The sequence below is a fragment of the Canis lupus genome, chromosome 6, assembly GCF_048164855.1.
Source record: "Canis lupus baileyi chromosome 6, mCanLup2.hap1, whole genome shotgun sequence".
NCBI lineage: Eukaryota > Metazoa > Chordata > Mammalia > Carnivora > Canidae > Canis > Canis lupus.
The window spans coordinates 46,898,777-46,923,047 of record NC_132843.1 but is presented as its reverse complement, the minus strand read 5'-3'; the positions used below and the strand labels follow the sequence as shown (position 1 = coordinate 46,923,047).

At 41.0% G+C, this 24,271-nt stretch overlaps 1 protein-coding gene and 1 long non-coding RNA gene across 14 annotated transcripts in view; one reads left to right on the top strand and one right to left on the bottom strand.

Moving 5' to 3' along the window:
- SDCCAG8 (SHH signaling and ciliogenesis regulator SDCCAG8) overlaps window positions 1–24,271 on the top strand; it is a 235,448-nt gene that overhangs the window by 170,680 nt on the left and 40,497 nt on the right. The gene's annotated exons all lie outside the window — the stretch shown is intronic.
- On the bottom strand, window positions 14,580–23,990 carry LOC140634713 (uncharacterized). Its single transcript, XR_012032102.1, has 4 exons — window positions 23,777–23,990; window positions 21,455–21,546; window positions 19,515–19,615; window positions 14,580–16,550 (listed from the first exon to the last, which is right to left on the bottom strand). It is a non-coding gene; the product is annotated as an uncharacterized lncRNA (long non-coding RNA).

Genomic DNA, 24,271 nt, shown 5'->3' with positions numbered 1-24,271 from the left:
CTCTCAGCGGGGAAACCCTCGGTGTCGGCTCCTTGGCAGTTTCTCGGATTCGCGATCTTGGGCACAACTTTATATTATAAAATTTAAAGATATGCCTATTTAAAATAAAATTTGTTATTTTAAAAATCCCTCCAAGTCATATCATGTAAAAACTATAAAATAATTTAACTGATTACTGATCAGATAAATTTGGAGATGCTGAGGTAGACAGAGGAGAGGAGATATGGGACACCAATCTCAACTGTGGCTTGAAAGGAAGATAGGAGCTTATAATGTGGCTTTCCAGATCAGGTGCTGGCAAAGTGAGCTGATGCCAGAATTGGTTTATTCTGTTTATTGTGCATCTGTTTGGTACCAGCCACCACACTAGGCCAGGAGGTACAGAGATGAAAAAGGTCCACACTCCTTATCCCCTGGTTGCAGGTTTTCTCTCTGTTTGGGCTGATGGGGATCCAGAGCAGCTGTGACATCACTCACTGTCTCTTGGGGTACTCTTGTGCCTCCAGAAACCCCATGGACAAGAAGGAGGAGGGTTCTGGGGGACTCGCCTCCATAGGCAGCCTGGGCAAGAGTTGGTTGCCCTGGAGTGGAGTGTTTATTTGATCTTTTGTTCTCTCTGATTTGTATAAACCAGAAGTCTGTTGATACTAGATTTGAGTTTATAGTCGTAAAACTTTTCCCTGTCCCTGAGGAAATGTTTTGAGTTGATCTTTCCTTATTTAGAAGAGTACTCAAAGTATAAACCAAAGTGCTCTGGGTCATGATTTACTGAGAATCAGGAAATCGGTAATTTACTGAGGATGCTATTGCAGCATTCCACTGGCTTCTACCCCTTGCCAGTCTCCCCTGATCCTGCCCAAGCTCCACCGGTTTGACTTCCCATTATTTGGGGGCAAAAGGACATTTACTGAGGTCATCTGGGTTTTTAATGTTGCTATTCTTGCTTTTAATTATAAAATGCTCTTAATTTAGTGTCATGGTAATTAAAATCATTCGTCCTATGTTGTTCCTTAACCTCTTAGGAGTACAAAATTGCATATTTGTTTCAGCAATGTATCGGTTTCTCAATAACTATGTTTCAAGTCCTATATGAATTGTAATTCACCAGTGAATCATCCACATCTCTTTTGCTAAAGCAAATGTGTATATAATCTCCACCTCCCATCTCCCCCAGCCCCTACCAGTATGCTGTAGAGAGGCACTCCTTTGGTAATGTGCTGCTTGGCAATTTGGGATGTGTTGTTGTTGTTGTTGTTGTTGTTGTTGTTGTTGTTGGGAGAGAGAGAGAGTGTGTGTGCATGCAGACATACATGTGTGTGGGAGTAGTTCAGGGGAGGGGTAGGGGCAGCCAGAGAGAGACAGGCTCCATGCCCACCCACAGAAGAGCCCCACGTGGGGCTCCATTTCACAACCTTGAGATCATGATCTGAGCTAAATCAAGAGTCAGAGACTTAACCGACTGAGCCACCCAGGAGCCCTGGGTAACTGACAACATACTATTAAATGTAAATTAACATAATTGCTATGTTATTTTAGATTTCTGTGCCATTATTTTATAATATAAAATTATAAAAGATGATAAATAGCCCATATTTGCTAGGAAAGAAGCTCATTGCTTCTTGTTAATTTTGAAATGTTTCTTGGTAATCTCTAGCTTTCATGTTCCTAGACCATGGAAATGTGGGGATTAGGTAGACTGCCTCCCCTAAAGGCTCAAAGGACAAATGATCTGCGAATATTTTATATTAGAAAGGAGGAAGCTGTAAAAACCAAGAACAGCTTAGAAAATTTGACCCTTTCCCCCCAAATTATGCCAAAATTATAAGCCAATTGGGGTTAACAGCAACCTCCTTAAAATCCAATTATCCCATGTATTATTGACAAGTCCCTAAGAGGACTGGACGACAGGTTCGATTATATTTTAATAGGAAGACATGAAGTCAGATTGTTTTCCTCCCAATAACAGAGGAAGTTCTAACAGCAGGGATTAGAATTTTTATCTGGGAGCAGGTAATAAGCTATTAAAGCAGTCTGTCTAGACACTGCAGTTGGAATAAGTCAAGCACTATCACGACTGTTTACCTGAGAGTAGATTACATGGAAAGATATCCAACAAAAGAGAATAAGGAAAATGCGAAGACATTTTAGTATAATTGACACTTCTTTATAGAATAGGCCCAATACCCAAGAAAAAGAAGAAAACTCCCTCTCACTTATTCATCAGATATTTATTATATAGCATCAATGTGCTTTGGATAAATGGCTGGACAAGCAGACAGACATCCCTGCCCTTTTGTAATGCTTTAAGCTGCCTTCAGGTTCTAGTTGTTGGTGAGTTGACCAACAACCCAAAGTAAAGAGACTTTGTACAGTAGTTAGGAGCATGAACCCTAGAACCAGATTCTCTGGGTTCTCCTCATTTACCAATTCCTAGCCAGGTTGTCATGAGCAAATTCCTTAAATCTTATATTTCATCATCCTCACTTCTTCCCTTTCTCTATCTGAAAAATGCAACCCTAGAAGGACATGATAATTACCTAAAATAATTCATGAAAACTCTTAGAATAGTACCTAGCACAGACTTAGTGCTTGACAAATGTTTGGCACTGTTATGCCTTCATTCAACATACTTATCAGCCCATTAACACACAACAGGCTCTGTTCTAGATTCTGGAGGTACAACAGGACCTTCAGAGGCTAATATTCTAGAAGGAGGTTTATTTACTTCATGGTTTACATTGGCTCTCCTGAGCAGGTCTGTGAAACCAAAACACTGTGTTTATACAATGTGATTTCTAGGGATACCTGGGTTGCTCAGCGGTTGAGTGTCTGCCTTTGGCTCAAGGCGTGATCCTGGGGTCCTGGGATCGAGTCCCACATCAGGCTCCCTATAGGGAGCCTGCTTCTCCCTCTGGCTGTGTCTCTGCCTCTCTCTCTGTGACTCTCATGAATAAATAATCTTACAAATCTTTTTAAAGATAATGTGATTTCTATGGGAACATCCCTTTTGAATTTTCAACAGCTGATTTATGGAACCATAAATCATTTTGGATCATACTTGGGAAATGCCTGAAGTATTCTAAGTATCTGTGAATATTTGTGTCTGTGTGTTTATGTGTGTATGTCCTCTATTTGGTGGTGAAAGTTTTCAATTCAAGCCCCAAAATTTCAACAGGAATACATTTTACCTACTTATTTTAAAAAGTCATAGTTTCAGCATAATAGACAGTGAGGAGAACAAACAGAAGCTAACAGATTTTAACTTCTGTTCCTGGGAGGGAAGTTGTTACAATATTTAAAAATTTAAAAAGAAAAAACTCTAAGAACATAAAGTAATAGTAAATAGGTAATACATTTTTGGAGGCAAATATTTTAGCAAATCAACTATTACCAACAAATTTTAACATTTTTATAATGTTTATTTTTTATTTTTCCACAATTAAGTCTGGATAATAAAAATATTCAATTAAAAATAAGTACTAAACATATGTTCAAATTGTACAAAGGACCACTAGAGGTTATGAGCATTAAACAATCCTTGGACAGAACTTTTGCTTAAAAGAGAAGGCAAATTTCTGTTCTTAGAGGACAGAAAGTATATTTCCATGCTTAAAATGCCTAAACATTTTTTCCATAAATCTAACATAAACCACTTTGAGTGAGTTCATTCTTTAAAGCCAAATTTCTGTTTTTATTGTTTAAGTAGATCGAGAACTTCTGGTTAGCATTTTCACTTTCTTAACCCTTATGATTTAAAATTTAATTTAGCGTTTTTAAGTAATCTTCACAGAGATAAAGAAGTACATGTTTGAAGGTCCCGGGGGTCAAGGAGAACATGGTCTCTTCAAGAATGACACCATGGCTTTTAAATCTAATGGGGGAGGGAGAATAGATGAGATGGAGATGGTAAGCAGCACCGCCCCCCCCCCCTTACACATTGGTTAGACCATCTGAGGCTGTCCCATGGCTCTTAGGCGCACTGTTCCAGGCACTGTCCCCGACCTGAACTCCTTTCTTTCTTCTTGTATTTCACTTTGGATCATGTCTGTTGGCCAGTCTTCAGACTGAATGATTTTCCCCTTCTGTTGAGTTCATTCTGCCAATAACCCATCAAATATATTCTTTATTTCTGATACTTTTTTGTTTATTTGACTGTGGTCATGGCTTATGTTGGAGATGGGGAACAGGACCACCTACTGCTTCCTCAGGGTCAGATGCAGTTATATTTTGGAGCTGATTTATTAAGTTTTTATAAACATATGGGGCATTCAACATCATGTTGATAGTTTTAAATTGACCATGGCGGAAGTATTCACATCAGCTAAATTGGCAGACATCATGAAACAGGACCTCTTTGCCCCAAGAGAACTGTATTTCAAACATTTGCAATCATACCACTGATGGATTTTGCTTCTACCCCTCCCTTAGTAACAATGTATCTGTTTCTCAGGTCAGGTGCACAAAGTGTCCACCCATTTGGCTTTTCACCTTTCCCCAGAAACTATCTGGGAAGGTTTCTTACCTTTCCTCCAGAAGCTTGAGGCTTTTGTTTCAGATGAAAAAGGAGTCTGGTGAGGTGGCAGGGTTTTGTGCTTGTGCCCCACCTGGTGTGGTGCCAGGGGATATCTCTAGTTTCCTCTCCTGCCACCATCTTTCTTATGAGTATCTAGTAGAAGGAAGCCTGTGGAAAAGTGCTTGAGAATGAGTGCAAATCCTGGGATCCCTGGGTGGCGCAGCGGTTTGGCGCCTGCCTTTGGCCCAGGGCGCGATCCTGGAGACCCGGGATCGAATCCCACATCGGGCTCCCGGTGCATGGAGCCTGCTTCTCCCTCTGCCTGTGTCTCTGCCTCTCTCTCTCTCTGTGACTATCATGAATAAATAAATAAAATCTTTAAAAAAAAAAAAATGAGTGCAAATCCTCTTATCCTTCTGTGTCTGGGGCTTCCAGGGATTCTAGAGGGTCAACTAGCCCACACTTTAAGAATCCAGGAAAATTTTGCCTCCTTCCCTCTTTACACATCTATAGGAGCTATCACTCTTTGCCATGCTCTATCAAAGAACAACTCAAAGGGTTCAGTCTCACCTCAGAGAGGCAAATCACCCTTTTGAATGATTTCACCTGATTATCTTGCAACCTCAGCTCTGATTAGCTCAAGAAAAAATATGGTTTTGTTGATTATCTAACTTTTTTTTTTCTCCTGTTGGGTAAGAGTTATGTTCATGTGTGGCTCCCTGCATCCTAAGAAGAAGTAGAACGCTCAGCTGTTAGGTCTGGAAGAGTCTTTCCCTTGCATCATGTAAAACATAAATCTGGAGTTTATTCTGAGCACTGCGAAGGAGGGGGAAGGCCTTTGAAGGCTTTTCAGCAGGGTGAGACAGTTATGTGATGTTAATCTCTTAAACACGGTGATGTCTACCTCCTACTTGCTCAACCAGAGTGGCCCACTGATCACTTTCTGCTCAGCATTTCCCATCTTTAATCTGGTAGCTTGCTTCTAGTTCTTGAGCTCCTTGATTCTTTTCACTAGTTATTTTGCCTGCATTATCAGACTACTTCCATTTCTATGACTTATTCCTCTGGTATATATCTTTCTCTGTCCATTTTTAGATATGTTAACTACCCAAGTGGATGGTATCTGTGAAGATTTTGCCAATCCCTTCATTTCCATTGTTTCAGTACCTGAGCAAGAATTAAGGGTCAGTGTTTTGGCTGCAGTCTCAGGGCATCAAGAGCGAGGGAAAGGAAGGTGAAGCACGGAAGAATGCAGAACAATGTAAGACAATGTGTTATCCTGTACTGACTGTTTCATGATAAGCCACAGAGACACAACCACACGGATGTTTCTGGATCAGCCTGTTACAAAGAAACTGCCTCCAAATGGCCCACCAGAGGGAGGAAAAGAGAAGGGATTCTATCTCCCCAGATTCTGTCTCCTATCTCCCATGGGTCCAGAATTTTCCCCATGGGAAAGAATTCACCTGCTCTTTAGACTTTATTAACCAGTCCTTTTAGCAGCTGCTTCAGAAACCAAATCCTAAATTCTTGTCTTTGGCATGGCATTTGACTCCCAAGTGGTAGGAGGGAACATTGACTCAAGGTGTGGGTAGCATGACTCGAGTGGCAGACCAAGAGGGTCACCAAAGGCAGCAGCGAGGGATTGAGAGCCCAGGAGAGGGTGGCCCTGAGAGATGCTGACATACCTATCAGGGATGATAACATTAAACAGTGTCAGCCTCAAGGCCAGCCCTGGAGAGAAACTCAGTTATGTGCATGCCCTGTTCTCTCTCCTGCTGCTTCTCTTCCAGAGTCATCCACTAGTCTTGGCTTATGCACATATCTGCAAATGTGTTCTTTGGCTAGGTGGGTTTCATTTTCTTTTTTTCATTCTCCTCTGGAATCTCTAGCTTGGCTTCTTTTCCTTTCCAGGCAAGCCTGAGTGCTGCACTCTCTGGATGCCTAAGACCATCCCTCAGTACAAACTGCATGACACACCCCAGCCAGACAGCTTTTCCTTTCCTCTAGGACCCTTCATCAGTCCGTACTTACTTCTATCTTTCATAGTCTTCCACTTTCTCCATCAATTTGTAAGCTAATTGACGCTAATGACACCAAAGGCGTCATTCATGTTTTCTGTGGAAACAACAAATTGTAATAAGGAAAGACCACTGGCTAGGGAGCAGAAGCTCAGGATTGATGTCACCTACTACTCTATGATTTTGGACAGGCCACATAAACTCTTCCAGGCTCAACTTCCTTATCCATGGAATGGGGATTAAAGACCATGCAGGATAGTTATGAGGATCATATCAGATCCTGTGTATGAAAATTGGTGGGGGGAGGGAGACACTCTGCACCGTATAAATATAGTGCAGTATTATGATTAAATCGACCGTCTTACAGCATGACATCACATTTGTTAGGGAGCTGGGACTTGGTGATCTCTGACACAAGACTGCGGCTTTATAATTAAAGAATCTGAAGCAGAGAGGCCATATGGAATTTGACTATTAGACCAGTACTATTAGATAGTATTCTTGTCTTCTGTGTTTTAGAGAGGAAGCAGGCTCTAAAAGGTTATGTGACTTACCATGGTCACCATTTTCACTTAGCTGATACATGGTGATAGGGCCAGTCTGGGGAATGCAGGGCCATCTGATGCCAGAGCCCACCCTTCACTGGGTACACTGCAGTGCCTCCCCAAGTGTCCCCAGCCAGCCGGCATCTGAGCTGGGCCTGGAATTCAGGATCCCCAGAGCCCTGAGCTCCAAAGCTCCCTGGCAGATTTTCCCATTCCAACCAAAGAGTGACAGCGTGGCATCTAAGTCAAATTCTCTGCTAGGGACTCTTTGGGCTAATGTGCCTTAGAGACCCCCCAACCCCCCACCCATTACAGCCAGACTAAATGAGCTTTTGAAAAGATTTTTTTAATTACTAACACAGCATATGGTGCATAGTAGTTAGGAACATGCAGTTTCTGAAGCCTTCTGCCCCGGTTCTAATCCCAGCCCCACCACTGAACAGACTGTCACTCCTCTCCTGGGCAAGTGACTTCTCTCTCAATGACTCAGCCTCCTCATCCATAACAGAAGAGAAGAAAGATTCCCACTGCCTCAACTTCGAGTCTGTGGCTGTGATATGTGTTTTCATTAAATAAAATAATTCATTCCAGGGTCTTATTTTGTAATTCAGATTAAATCGTGTATCATCACTAAATAAAAAAACAAATCAGAAGGAAAGAAAAACACAAAATAGCAGGTCTCACTTTGAAACTACATAGGCTCTGTTGGTAGAATGGCCAGACCTCACTTTTTCTCAGGAAATACTATTTGAGGCTCTTTTGTGGGGTTTGTTCCGAGGCAGCTGACTTAGGGAGGGCAATTCAGTTGCCCTGTCCAGAGCCCACTGGGCAGCTCCAGGAAGAGCAGGCACTCTCAGCCTGGCAGGTGGGAACTTAAGCAGAGCAAGAGGTGTGCCTGGGCCTTTGGGCACTATGCTTTTGTGCTTATGTAGCTCTTTGCATTGCACAAAAGACTGAAATCTAGAGTCAATCGAATATAATGAATGGATTCCTTTGTGGAATTCCATGTTGTTTTTAACATTTCTTTGGTAATTTTGGGCAAAATAACTTCTGAGGTGATTATACCAGGAACAATGCCTTTAGACCTTTTAAATTGTTTTCCTTTGTAGAGTTGAACATGTACTTTTTAGGGGAAAGGGCGAAGCAATTTGATGCATTGGTCTCTCCATGTATAACATGCAGGCTGCTGGCAATGGAAATTTAACAGATTAAAGAGAATGTTTAGTTTGGGAACGATATCCTGATGATATACAGTGATATTTTCTGGGCTTTCATTTTCTAGAAACTAATTGGTGTAAAAAATTACTACTGTCCTTGAAATATTTTGTGTGTGTGTGTGTGTGTGTGTGTGTGTGTGTGTGAACATGAGCAGAGCCATTTTCACATCATCCGTGAAAAGCATACAACAGGTTTTTAAAAAGATTTTATTTATTTATTCATGAGAGACACACAGAGAGAGGCAGAGACATAGGCAGAGGGAGAAGCAGAATCCCTGGAGGGAACCCGATGTGGGACTTGATCCCAGGACCCCGGGATCACGCCCTGAGCTGAAGGCACTCAACCATTGGGCCACCCAGGCATCCCTAGCATGCAACAATTTAAAGAGCAGGTATTTTAATGATTTTTTTTATTTATTTGAGAGAGAGAGAGAGAGAGCACAAGTGGGAGGAAGGGCAGACGGAGAAGGAGAAGCAGACTCCCCATTGAGCAGAAAGGCCAATGCAGGGCTCAATCCCAGAACTCTGAGATCTTGACCTGAGCCAAAGGCAGATGCTTAAAAAAACAAAAAATAATAATTAAAAAAAATTTTTAAATAAAAAAAAAAGACAGATGCTTACCTGACTGAGCACCCAGGCACCCCAAAAGAGCAGGTATTTTAAAGGCACTTTGTAGAAATACAGAAAAGCAGCATTAAGTGACTTGAGTCATTCTTTCCCACTAAATATAAATTTTAATTTTTATATGCTAGACAAAAGAGAAAGTAGACATCCTTCTAGCTGATGCGTTACTGACTCTGGCTGCTAAATGAATAAATTTGCAGTCAGGCCTCTGCAAATGTGGAGATGGGGAGAGGATGGGTATCAAAGATGCCAAATCCATGACTGCTTTCCAGTCAGCCAGGGCTACTCACCTGCCACATCCCCTCCTTACCCTTCTTTGTCTCTTTCTCTCCTCACTTTTACATTATTTTTCCTCTCCCTTGTGATGGTTCTGTTGCTTTGCTTTGGCTCTTTATTTTTAGATACCCATTTGTGGCCAGATTTCATACTCATACAGTGAAATGGTGTACCTTGGGTGTGGCATTTAATTAAAATTCATAGTGTTAGGTTGTGTTATCCAAAATCTGAGACTTACTAAGAAACACAGAATTTTTTTTAAAGTGAGTTCCATGCCTGGCATGGAACCCAGTTGGGGCCTTGGACTCATGACCTTGAGATCAAGACCTGATCTGAGATCAAGATTCAGAGGTTTAACCAACTGAACCACCCAGGAGTGCCTGAAAAGTGGCGTTTTAATCAAACATCTAGTTGCCAGGGAATTCTGTATTCATAGAGAAAAGAAAAGTTATAAGACATGTAAAGATTGAACTATCTTTTTTTTGTTGAAGATTTTGTAATTTGTGGGACACCTAGATGGCTCAGTGGTTGAGCACCTGCCTTCAGCCCAGGGCGTGATCCCAGAGTCCCAGAATCGAGTCCCACATCGGGCTCCCTGCATGGAGCCTGCTTTTCTGTGTGTGTGTGTCTCTCATGAGTAAATAAATAAAATCTTAAAAAAAAAAAAGATTTTATTATTTGACACAGAGAGAGAGAGAGCACAGCAGAAGTTGAGGGAGAAGCAGGCTCCCCACTGAGCAAAGAGCCTGATGCAGGGCTCAATCCTAGGATCCTGAGATCATGGCCTGAGCCGAAGGCAGATGATTAACCAACTGAGCCACCTAAGCACCCCAGATTGAACTATCTTAATGAGGTTGCTTTTTACAAGCCAGATCAGCTTTTAGGAATAAGTCAGTCAAAACTATAGTTGGCCATAATTTATTGCTGTTTCTGGAGTCTGTTATAAAAAGAAATGCCTTATATTCAGCTTGATTCTTTAACATCATAGACTTTCATTCAGGAGAGTTTGATGAATAGAAGAAATTTTTACTCCCAAATCTTAACCTGTACTCTGCACATAACATCTGCATATATGTCTAGCTTAATACTTTTCCATTGCAAAAAAGGCTCTTTCAAGAGTAAAATGATTAAAACTTCGTATATGCAGTTCCTAAAATATCTCAAATAGCAGTTAAAGTAAATTCCTGATGGTTTATAGCTGAGATAGAAGGTTGGCTGTGTAGTTCATCATGCTATGACCAGAGGTGATTTTTGCACGTCTATCAGCAGTGCTTCTTGAGGCTGAGGCTTTGAGAAAAAGATTGTAGGAAACTGGCAGTTTTGGGCAGATGTGTATCTATACCTCGGGCATCACTGGTTATAATTTAACTGTAGCTATGTTGCAACCATCTGGGTAGCCAAACAGCTGAGGTCTGCTCTTGCACATGATTGTAAGTGTGGAGGAGATTTGCTTGACTTCCTAGACACTGGATTTATAAAAAAGGAGATATGTCAAGCAGTAACTATGGTGGCATGCTGCTGGGATGGGTATGTCTGCAGCCAGCTTCCTGGGGTGGCTTCCCTTGGACATTTAAGTGTGTCCTAGCTCTTGGGTGACACGGTGCTGCTGGATTTTTTTTTTTAAGATACTTTTTATTTATTCATGAGAGACACACAGAGAGAGGCAGAGACATAGGCAGAGGGAGAAGCAGGCTTCCCGCGGGGAGCCTGAGGTGGAACTTGATCCCAGGACCCTGAGATCACGACCTGTGCCAAAGGCACTCAACCACTGAGCCACCCAGGTGCCCCAAGTGCTGCTGGATTTTATGTCAGTTCTACCTTCAGGGTAAATCCCTGATTTCCATAGATAACCTAATCTTTAGAAAGAAAGAACATTAAAATATGGTAGACTTTACCATTTTTTCAGAGTGAGAAACCAAATTACAGGCTCACTGATACAGAATCTTTCAACATTGAAAGTTAACGGCTGATTTCTTGTTCGGGGAGAAAAGCTTACTAACCATTTCCAGACCACTTTAGGATCGATTCTAGAACCCACCATCTTTCCTGATTTATATGACTGTTCGGCTGTGTACCTCCACAGTTAGAGCTATTAGAGTTTTTGCTGATTTGCTTGGCACATCTCCAGCAAAATAGTCCATTAAAATTCAAATCCTTTCCCAATAATTGAGACAATCAATTTACATTAAACAAGGCACAATTATACTTTCATGTACAATTTAAATTCTATAGAAAATAATGAGTGTGCAATAAAGAGGGACACTTATTTTGATGCAAAGGGATGTTTTTATAGTCTGCATAAACAAATCTTTCATATTTTCAAAATAGTTCCCTCATTATCTTTGGTGTAGGAGAACTCTATTGTGTGTTATTTTGATGTAGGGACAAATGTGTGTCCGTGGCTGCATGTTTAATAAGCAATGTGACTTTCTCTCAAAGGCATTTAAATTGCAAGAGCTGAGATAGAATCAGGTAGGTCCTTGCTTGCTGTTCGACATGAATCATTCTTATAAAAAGAGCAAACAAAGAGGATGCAGATTGAGTGATTTTGTTGCCTTTGTGCCTGCCTTAGTGAAATAGGCACCAGGCATCCATCTCTACCTTTGTGCAGCAGACCAGGGATCAAGTGCTCCAGCCTCAGAAAGCCATTCAGAGGAATTTGGGAGGATGCAATTGCGGTGGCTGCATGCCTTTATGCTGAGGGGTTCCTGGGAGAGCCGCAAACCACAGGGACTCAGTTCACCAGGCAGCCAGGCTCGGGGAGTGTGCCCACCCCTCTCCAGCTCTCCTGCACAAGCTCTGAGTAAGACTGGGATTGTCGGTCAGGAAATCTAGAACACTGGAGAAACAGTATTAGGAAGAATATAGTACAAATAATGACAAGCTAGAAAACAAATCCTGTCAGAGCCCGAGAATATATTTGGCTTCCGCTTGCTGTGTCTGTCTGTTTCTATAAACGGTCCAGAATAGAAACCGGATGTTTAAAATCTCTCTCCCTTTCACATGCTTGCCTCCCCCCTCCTGTCTTCCTTCCTCTTCAGTATTAGTAGACTTACTATTTTTATTAGTTTGTATTTATATTCCCATTTTTCAATATTTGCCATTTGTGTGGATAACACATTAATTTTTAATGAAACATTTTCAAACTCTTAGAATAGCTGCATCATAAAAGAAAAACTTGAAATTGATATAGACTCTAAGGCAGCATGTAAACTGAATATTACAATTGTTTTTCCCTCTTACAGGTGGCAAACGCTTATTTTAAAAGATGGTGGATGCTCAACTTAAATCTTATCTTTGTATAGGAGCCTAGGTTTTGTGTCTCATATTTGTGGCACAAAGTGTAACTCAGGTGCCATTCTGATTAAAGTGAAAGAAATATCAAAACAATGTTAGTGCTCTCTAATAATTTTTCTTCCTATCTACAAGTACATTTTTTTTGACAAGCCTCACTGCTGTTAAAGAAAGTCAGTCGTGGCTTAAATTGAATCTTGAGCATAATTTTTCATTGTCGTTCTGTTGCAGAACTACAATTTTAACAAAGGCAGCATTAGTTTCTTTGAGTAGTTTATTTTCTCCAGTCAGGAATTATTTGTAATTTTGTGCTTGTGAAATTGAAATTAATCCTGGAAAATATTTAAACAGTTTCATAATACATGCTGTTCTCAGAACTAAAGCTCTGCAGTCTACTTTGGAACTGCAAATTAATAAGTATAGCTTCTTCCAGAAGTTTCTTATAGGAAGCATGGACATTGAAGATGTGGCATCTTAGAGACTTTTTCCCACTCACAAGTCAGAAGGAAACAAATAATCAATTTTATGTGGGTAACTTAAATTGTATTTGAATCATTATATAAACATGCACATACTCGCACATATGGTATGCTTATATATCTAAGCTTGTATTTTTGCATTAGAAGAATATATATCACTTCACATTTTATTCTCTAAAGTAAAAATTTTTAAATAGTATTTACCTTTCTCAAGTACATTTACTTATTCTGAACATTAACAAAAAATATATATTTTTTTTCCAAATATTTGTATTTTGTATCCTAAATAAAGATGACTAAATGTTTTGGGGAACACTGTGTGTATTCTATGAGCTGAACTGCACAGAATGGCATTTTAAAGAGTCAGAGACACCTGAAAGATTAGTGACCTCCCCTGTCCTAGCATCTACTTCTCACCCTCCATCCTCTACCCCAGCAGACACTTTCTAGGTAAGGAAACAGACCTGACGACATAGGGTGACTCCTAAGATATGGTTCAGGTATTGACCAGAATCTGTGATTTCTGACTGCTGCTCTAGTGTTTTCTACTGAACTCACTCAATAATGTGTATGTTTCAAGAAGGAGGGAGGAAAATATTAAGTGCAGGTAATAAATAGATGTTTAGTAAAGCCGGCTGATCCAGTAAGCTTGAGACCAGAAGTTGGATGGTTAATTCAAAGGTCAGGAAATCAAAACAAGTGATCGATATGTTGAACGAAGACATTTTCTTTGTGTATGGATCACCCAATTTGGAGTGTCACATCAGTTTTTCTGGGTGCACCACACCAAAGCTGCATCTTCTGGTGCCTCCAATTTGGGTTTCTTTAAACCAGCCGAGGACATAAAGACACTTGGGGAGAAACTTCCCTGCAGAATTGACTGTTTCAATGACCCCCTCCCACCATGTCTTTTACAGTTATTACACACACACTTAATTTGACAGACTTTGTAAAAAACAAAAACAAACCCTCTGCTTTGTTGATTCTTTCTAAATCACTCCACTTTGTTTTCATTGAATCAGCAGTCATATTTCTGAGTTCACGAAACATTAAGTTATGCTTGTGTAAGCAGCAGAACCAGGCTTGGAAAGAGACACAACTGCCTGGAAGCACTGCATGACTGGTGGGAGCAGTGGTGAGCAATCGTACTGGGAACTGGCAGCCAGTGGCCACAGGTACTGAGTGTGTCCTGGACTTTACTCAGTACCTTTTATGGAGAGCAAAGGAGAGTGTTGGTTCATTAGATGGTCAGGGTAAGTGGCCATCAGTTCAGGGAGCTTCAGCTCTACTTTGGAGGGAACCAGTGGAGTCAGACAAATGAAAATAGGCAGAATGCTAACTCATTTTATAAGAGGAATCTGCAGAGCATGCTCCATGGACATTTATTCCCTTTGTACCAGAGAGGAGACAGCCAACCTGCAGGCAGAAGAAAGGGAGCTTTCCCTGTTCCCTTTGCCCTGTTCCCTTATCTTCCCCTGGGTCAAGAAGATGAGGCTCACACCACCCAAAAGTTGGGCCAACGGAGCATTCTTTTTTTTTTTTAATATTTATTTATTTATTTATTCATTCATTCATTCATTCATTCATTCATGAGAGACAGAGAGGCAGAGACACAAGCAGAGGGAGAAGCAGGCTCCAGGCAGGGAGCCTGACACTGGACTCAATCCAGGGTCTCCAGGATCACACCCTGGGCCAAAGGCAGCGCTAAACTGGAGAGCCTCCCAGGCTGCCCTGGAGCATTCTTATACCAAGCGAACTTTCCACAGCCGCTTGGCAGTCAAAGCAGTGGCCATTATTCAGCCTAGAGAGTCACTGCTCATGTATGGATTTGTGAGTGACCTGCTACTCATTTGGGGAAGATAGGGGTTGTAGCCCTGCATTCTTTAGGGAGCTGATCTATTCCTTGCATCAAGTGTCCTAGAAGGAATGCTTTCTTAGGTGGTTGGGCTGCTGAAAATGCAAATGGTTTCCAAATGGGTTTAGATAAATTCTTGGATTGAGAACCTATGCCTGGGTACTATAAATGCATAAAGTCCCTTTCCTAGAATAATGATGAACGAAGAAACCAACAAGTAATGAACAACTAACCTCTGTTCTAAATTGGGTGAATATAATTTTTCTACTTATCTTTTTTATCTTTTTTTTTTTTGTCCAAGCATCCATCCATTTTTCCTTTTTTAGATCATAGTATTTGCCAAAATGGTGATTATAGCACACAGCTGCTTCACACACCAAAAAAATGATACAATATAGCTGCCTCTTTACTGCCTTGCTACCTTTGTTGTGGCCCAAAGGGATGGGACAGCATTTTTCCCTATGTATTTTATGAACAATCAGTTCCACAAAATGGTCTTTGAGAAAAGCCTTACAGGATTTAATTTGGGACATTTTGCGTAAAGTCTACCCACTCTTTGGAGCCGCAAGATATACATTAGTATATTAAAATTGCCTTGAAAATCTTAGAAATCATTAGATATTTTTAAAGTTTAAGTTAGCTTTCATTGAAATAATAATATAAATAAGAATATCTGTAATACTTTAAAACTTTACAGCCAAGGGTGTACAGATAGGGCATGAAGGGCTACAGGCTGCCCTGCAGGAGACAGATCGCCTGTCTAAGCAGAGAAGTGACCATGTGGCACCTCCCAGAGGATCACATGGTTTCTCATGGCTCTGTGATCATCGTTCATCCCTTCACCACTGTGTTCCAGCTCTGGGCTTTACTTTCACTGCATTTTCTTTGTACTCTATGGTGTGGTATGATCACCAGGTCCATGCTCTCTCTCTCACAGGCAGGAAGAACTGCTCATGGCTACAGCATACACAGGCACTGCCAAACAGCAGGTCTTTTAGCTGCAGGTGAACTTTGAGGTGTGATGACCCAAGACTGTGTTGTGGAATGGATTTCATGAGAAATAGGAGGACTTGCATATCTCCATCACTGCCGACGTGGCTGTGATGAGCAAGAAGAGTAAACATCTTTTTCTCAGTCCAAAGGCTCTCAAAAAGGACTTTTTGTTTATGTTCTTCCTTCTCAGGGATCTAGAATCATTTCTGAGAATCTACAGAAAGATTTGTGTTCATTTCGTTATTAATTTGTTCATTCGGTGTTTATATATACACACTTAGGATAATTCCTGATTGTCAACTGTGGTAGCAGGGACCTGTGGCAGGCTTCGGGGTGAAAGATGCAGGGGGCTGAACCCTGGTCTTGGAGAACACACAGGCCAGATGTTCTTGCCTATGTTTCTTGAAGTCAGAAATACCTTTTCTTTCTCGGCCTAGAGACTTCTTGTTTCTGAAGAGTCAGGTCAGTTGTCATCTCAGGGAAGCCTTCCTTAACTCACTGTCCACATTCTTCAACACTTGTTCAAACCACACTTTGATCAAGGGCACAGGACGTCATAGTTATTCTTTGAATGTCTGACTTGTTAGACAGGAGTTCCTTGAGAGCAGGGCCTATATCCTGGTCATTTTTGTTTCTTATGCATGTAGCCCAATGCCAGGCACTTACAGGATACTCACTCAGTGAATTGTTAATGGTTTTTATCTTCAAGTTCGCCTTTTTCAGTCTGCCAGAACTGTAGAAGGGGGGAAAAATAATGAGTTAAAAGCAGAATTTATGTGTATGTACAACTTTTAAAAAATACTTTATAACCTCTTATCTATATCCTAACATTTGGAAAAAAATCTTCAATATCTGTGTTTTTAATGACTATCATTAAGTAATACAAATCTAAAGTTTTATTGTGTAATGATGGGTATCCAGTAAACACTCGATAAATATCAATCACAACCATTTAATATGCTTTGGTCTCATTAAAACAGGAAGAGCTCCCTCACTCTATTCAAGCCATTGAACTACTCGTTGTGTTATTAGTTGCTTCTTAAGGTTTGGAGGTCATGTTTAATGGAGCTGCTGGTTAGGGTTGTTAGCAGTTACGTAAATGTCTTTGACTTTACAAATTTTATGACAGTCGTTTGGAATGAGTTATATATTTTCCAAGCCTTCAGTTTCCCCAGTGGCCTGATATATTAAAGAATGATTGTTAACTTGCAAATCTGGTGAGAGGTTTTTTTTTTTTAATCAGCCAAATTTGACGTTTTACATAATGCTAGTGATTGCTGTATCACAGGCGATGGAGATAATATAGAATCGAGGGAAGGGAAAATTTTTCTTGTTTTACATGGCCAGGCAGAACAATCCTTGGAAAGCTGATCCTTGGAAAGAGGTTATCATTTCTTGCTCCAACCGAATATACTCAACTTCTGTTATGTCTCCCACTTTAAAATAATCATTTCTGTGACCTGTGTCTGGAGCGCTCCAGTTTTTCCACATGGCCCTTAAAAGATAAGGCCATCAGTCTTGCATTCATAGTTATTTTGAATTATGCCACCATGTTCAGCTGCAGGGTTGTCTCCTGCAGGGCCTGGCTGGATCAGAGAGAGCGTCCTGGGCTCCTCTAGCTTTTTGCTAGAACAGGAAGGCCTGAGCGAGTGTAGGTGAGCAGCCCAGGCAGGGCCCTTCCTCCCTCCCGCACTTCACCCCCTGCTGGGGTACATGCTCCCATTTTGGCTCCAGATCTCCCTCTCTTGAGCATGAAGAGTAAATGACCCCAAGGAAAGGCTGCAAAATGTGTTTGGGCTTGCTCTCTAGATATCTCACATGAGAACTACTACATGGAAGGTTGGGTTGGTGAGGCTAATGGAAACTCTGAGCTCTCACTGAGGACCATTCTTGCTTAATCCTCCCTAGTTAGGCACCCCCTCCTCTTCTCTCCCATGCTTCTGTTTTCCAGCACTTGGAGCACTGCATTCATGGCATTGTACATCCTCTCCTGTTGTCAGATTGTGAAGTCTCCAATCTTGGACATTCAAGTGTATAAAACTATGTGAATTAATGAATAATCCTCCAGGAACTGCAACTCTTTTAACTTAAAAGCTGTTAGCTGATGCTTAGTATTAATATATACTGATTGCATATGTGCCCTCGTTTCTTTCCATTAGCCTTTTAGGATTGGAACTCACTTGGCTTTTATTAGGCAGTTTTTCAACCTTTTACGTTTTTCAACCTTTAAGCTATAATATGATTTGGTCCATCCAAAGCAGCAACAGCAATAGCAACAACAAAAACCAGACAAAGGAATGTGAATACCTGTTACATGATAGGAACTACAGGCCATGGAGATCTACAAAATAAATTAAATGATCCCTGACTTCTGTTCTCTGGAGAAAGAGGTATGAAGTCCTACTCTAGCTCCATAGGCCCCATGTAGTAAAGACTTTGGTAGAGATGACTGTGTACCTGCATAGGAACACTGAAGAGAGATACAAATCTGGTCTGGGAGATGTTGGAAGACTTTCTGGAAGAAGGAACACCAAAACTTAAATTTATTTTTTTTAAAGACTTATTTATTTATTTTAGAGAGAGAGAACGAGCTCAGGGGGGCACAGACGGAGAGGCAAAGAAAGTCTTAAGCAGACTCCGTGTTGAGTTCAGAGCCCCTTGTGGGGCTGGATCTCATGACCCTGAGTCCATGACCTGAGCGGAAACCAAGAGTTGGACGCTTAACTGACTGTGCCTCCTAGGCACCTCCACGACTTAACTTTAGAGGGAAGTCTCATGCCAGGCAGAGAGGAAACCTGGAGAGAGAAGTGATGTCATATGGAATAGCAACAACACACAGGGCCATGTTGGAAGGTGGGAAGAAGCAGGAATGCACTGGAGATCCATGCCAGAGACCTACCTGTCTCTGCTTCCCATAGGTATTAGGGAACCAATGAAGAGTGGTAAATAGGGCACAATAGTGGGTTTGCATTTCAAATAGTTCACACTAGTGGTAGCCTGAAGGGTGGATTTCAGGGAGCCTAGTAGGGAAACAAGACAGGAAATGATTGGTGCCTGTGATAGAGATGAAGAGGAGGGATAGATTAGAGAAATATTTAGGAGGTAAAGTAGCTGTTGATGGGATATGAGAAGTGTAGAGAAATCAAGAATCAAATAATATTGCTCATGACTATTACTATTAGTACCTATTTCTTTGGTCTAAATCCCAGTGGGTTTTTAAAAATTAATTAATTTTTATTTGAGAGAGTATGTGTGCATATACACGACTGGGGGAAGGGCAGAGGGAGAGAGAATCCTAAACAGGTTCCACACACAACATGGGGCCTGACATGGTGCTCGATCTCATGACCTGAGCTAAAATCAGGAGTCAGACGTTTAACAAACTGAGCCACCCAAGTGCCCCCCCAGTGACATTTTTTTATTTCTCTGGGAATGAACCTACAGGAGGCCTGAAAAGCTAATGACTTTTAAAATGACAGTTGTTGGTCATATTTCCATTTGGCTTTAATTTTCCCTAACACAAGTCTAATTTTTATTTTCAGATTTACGTATATTTCTATGACTATTCACACTAGATTTGTAGTTTTTACAGGAAGCACTTTAAATCCCAAGAAATGAGTGTCAAGAATTGTATCAGAAGAGAGATTGTAGCTGATTTACTAATTCCCAACATTTCAAATGTATAGTCGTCCTTCACCTTCCAGCCAGGCTGCTCCCTGTTCCCTGCAGTACACCGACCGTACACCTGGTACTGTCCTTGGTGCTTGGTAAAAGGGTCCTCCTTTATAGGACAGACACCTAAATAGATAATAAAGTATATATACTGTAATAAGCAAAGATACTTTTCTTTGGCCAGCCCTACTGATTATAACTCTAAGCAGTATATTATTTCTAGGAGAAGAGCATTAAAATAATCAAATCAAAATATTAAGTAATCAAAATGTCCAATATTAGAAGATTAGTTACATAAACGGCTTACATAAATTCCCTACAATGGAACTCTAAAATGCCAATAAAGTCACTTATTCATAGAAAAGTGCTTATTGACATGACAGATGTTCAAAATATCTCCATATCTGCAAGGGGAAATAGGATAAAAGTAGTATATCTTATATGATTTCATTTTTGCCAAAAAAAATAGATACAGATATATACCCAAAATATCTTCTTCACACTCTAGCTTTTATATCCCACACATGTGGACTCAATTTTTGCTCTGTGCCAACTCATATGTGGAACTCGGCATCTCTCTGAGTTCCCCAAAAGGCTTCATATGCACAAAGCACTGCTGATCAGCATGGGTGTTACTGTAGAGGATATTATAAGAAAGAAGATGATGGGCATTCATACCACACATCCCGTAGAAGCAACCTATCAGTCTCCATTGATATGGTTCTCTCTTTCAAAGTCCTTTCAAGACTGTATTTCCACTCAGGCACCTGTGTCTTCTCTCTGGCTTTTTCTCTCCTTATCACTCCCAGTCTTTGCTTTGTCACACCCTGAGAATGCTAATTCCTTACCCCTCTGTTATGGAAAATAATCCAAATTGGCCCCAGCACATACATTCAAGGAGCCTGCATCTGGAGTAAAAACCTCACACCCATACACATACAGCAAAAGAAAGTTTAATAAAATAGTACTTACCTTCACTGTAGACTGCAATCCATATTTTTTTTTTATTTTATGATCTACTAGTGGCTCATGACCCAGAGTTTAAGAAACTGCATAGGAGGCCAGCTCATGAGCACAGAACTTCAGCAGTACCTCTGGAATCTTCTCAGATTATCAAATTGTTTCACCCAAACACCCAGTAAATACATTGTTGCCCATCCTGTTACACAAACACACACACAGGCACATACATGTGCACACCTAGGAGTGTCATAGTTTACTTAGCTGTTTCTAAGCACTGGGGTTATTGGTGTATTTTCTTCAGTTTTCCAAGAATTTGTAAGTTTCCTGCACTGAGCAGTGTTACGTTGTAAAAGGAAATGGAAACAGTAGAAAAAATTTTAAAGACAAGGCTCTGCTCCTTTTTCTCAGAAACCCTCCCTGACTAACCCCTTCCAAGCATGGTTAGCTTCCTCCCTCTGTTTGTTCATTTTGCCCTTTTGATTTCTTGTCCAGCACTTGTATCTTTGCCTTATAATGATCTGTTTTCATCATGTTTTCCTCCTGGTTTCCTTCCCCGCCCCTGGCTTCATCACCGTCATAGACCTCTTCTCCCTTCCCTCTGTAACAAGAGTCCTTTTTTTTTTTTAAGTTATTATTTATTCATTTGAGAGAGATGAGAGAGCGATCATATAAGTGGAGGGGGAGGGGCAGAGGGAGAAGTGGGCTCTCAAGGCTGGATCCGAGGACCCCAGGACCATGATCTGAGCCCAAGGCAGACCGCCCAATCGACTGAGTCACCCAGGCACCCCTGCAATGAAATTCTTAAGCTGAAATCCAAAGATTAAGTGAATCTTCCAAAAATGGATGCAAAAATCTAATGTTTATGCATTTCTTTTCTGGGAATCAGATCCAGTTAGTTTTTGAGTGCCTGCATTATGCCAGGCAAGGTTCTAGGTCTGATCCTCAGTCAGACTCTCAAAAACATCAAAGAATTCCTGACCTCCCCCCATTCTCCATACTTACTCTGTTTAGTTTCCTTGCCTGGAATGTCGGTGCCATGAGTTGAGACTTGTCTGTCTTGCTCATCACCAGTCTCCTACTGCCTAGAACAGTGCCTGAAACATAGTGGGGCACTCAGAAAGTGAAACATTTCCAGTGATTCAACATTATGAGGTAGAAAAGACCTTTCTTTTACTATCCCCATTTTTCAGAGTTGAATAAATGTCATGATGTTACTTAAGAAAAGAGGTAAAGGTAATCACAAGCATCAGGAGACTCTGGAAAGTCAACCTGGGCTTTATGCTCAATGCTGTCACAGAATTGACTGTTGTGGAACAGCATTCCATCAGCACCTGCATTGGGGTCTGTCTCCTTGTCTCTCAGGCTGGACCCTGTGGTTGCCTAGGCTCTTTCTGTCTCTAAATTCCACTCCTTGGTAGGCTCAGGGCCCCAGGCCAAGTCTATAGGATTAGCACAGTAGGAACACCCAGACCTCCTGACTCCTAACTCTTAGGTTACAGAAGGTACAAGGCTTTTGAGTTTTGCTTTCCCTTTGGCTTCATGTAATATGGTTCATTTTGTGTTTGAAGGTAGTTCATTCTATAGAAACCAGACTGGGTATTGTTTAAACAGTGGGCTGAAGTCTCAAGGTGACATACTGGCCCACCAAGATCTACAAAAACATGAGTCCCAAACTCACCCTTGTGCAATTACTGATGCGGTATGAATGTCTGATACTGCGGATGTATGTTCTAAACCTAAGGAACTCCTGCAGAGAATGATCAGATTATCTCATTTTGCCGTCAATTATATTTTGAGATGTTAAGTGGGTAGAATAACTGCTGTTTCTGGTTAAGCAGATTCTCTCAACTAACGAAATATTTTTAAAATCAGGCAATTCCATCTCTAATCCGAATTGTATTTTGTATATTTTCTTCAGACATTTTTTTTGTATGTGTGACTAGGACTGTGTTTAAAGTTCAGCTTTGTGTGTGGTATTCCTGTGATAATTTCAGTACATAAAATAAGATGTTTACAAAAGCCAACCTGAGACCGATACTATACAGCAGTTTAGCAGCAAATTTCTACTCTGGGTATTTAACAATAATTGGGATCTTTCTATTGGCTTTATATAAACTCAGATTAGTAGTAAAATCTAAGCACCAGCCCATTTGGCAAACTCCTGCACTTCAAGCTCACAAATTTGCTTCTGATTGTGCTTTTCATTCGCACCTAGCTCAGATTTTTGCTTGGTGCTTTTTTAAATCCTCTCATTTACATACTGTGGTAAATTTAAAATGAGAACAGATGAATGCTGCTAAACTTTCCTATTTCACTGATGAATATGGTATTTTGCTTCAACTATCTAGCTGTTATATATTCAATGACCTTTAAAACATGAAATAGATACTTCTTTTTCATATACGCTGTGCAAGATGGATTATTAGTATTGTCTTCCCTTTGAGACAATGGGTCTGAGACGTACAGCCTGAGCAGAACACCTGAGAACTAATTGTCACAGGATAAAAAATTAAGTTTTCTGTTGACAGGCTACACTGTCATTGGGGTGGAAAGGCCTCCTTAACATGGGGTCATCTTGGGACTGTACAGGTAATGCATCTTCTCCAAGTGCATATCTTCCTGCCCTGAAGTCCAGGACATTATGGTCTACGTATCCCACTGGGGTATTAGGAAGCATAGCTGAAGTATGAATAAGAAAAGAGGTAGCGTTTTAGGGGGTGGCTAATATGGATTTGGCTCTAGCTAAGCGTAATATATTATTATTTCATTTATTATTACTATTGATAGTCATGGGCTTGTTCTCCAGAGGAGCAGAGTGTGGCTTGGGGAGGTGTCAAGGAAAAAATCAGAGCCTGACAGGAGTTAAGGCAGTAAGAACAATTGTATTCAGGACCTATTGCAAATTGGGGGCAGGAGGAGAGACCATAATATAGAAGTAGCCTCAATTTCAAATTGGAAGAGAGAGTGGGGTTCTATAGGTGAGGAGCAGGATGGAGTGGGTGCAGGGGAATCCGTGGATGGAAAGATGGCAAAAGGGGGTTCTGGCTAAAGCAGCCCGAGAGAGGACTCTTCCTGAAAGCAGGCAGGGTGAACATATACCAGCTGGAGAATGGTAAGAGGAGGAGGAATTCTGATCAGATGTCAAAGTTGATCAAATATCAGACAATATTCTGGGCAATGCAGGCCTGACAAGGGCAGACCCTGAAGCCCAAAGTCAAAGCCGAGTTGAGAAGGAGGCTCAGAGAAACCCGACCAGGTTTGGTCAAAAGTTTTTATCAGAGGTCACATTATGAAATCATTGAGGTTTCTAAAAGCATGCTCCACCTGTAACCTGCACTGTCTCCCGGTTACATCGGCCTGTCTCCACTGGGTGCTGAGCAGCTGGAGAGAAGAGCTCACTACTGGCTCCCGTGTCTTGCACAGTGAGCGACACAGCAGCCGGATGAGACCATCTGTGTGGTTAGGATTTCAGTAAGTGCACCAGATGTGCCGCTCACAGTGCGGGTGTCTGCTGGTCCGAGAAAATTTCCTGGGGGAGGTAGAATAGATTAACTTTGTAACAGCGTTCATTTTAGTTTCCATAACCCAAATCAGTATTAATTTTAAGGTTATGTATACTGCTTTTAATAAAAATGTTACAATGCATAAAATAAGAAAAACTGAGGGCACAATTTTAAAGAAAAGTACAACAGTATTAAAAGAAGGGAATCTTTGTATTTCAGAATGAAGGAATATAAGGTTTTAAAAGCTGCAACAAAAACTTTCCTAGGCAATTTTGCAGTCTTTTTCTCTCCTCATGTGGAAAAGTGGGCCAACTGC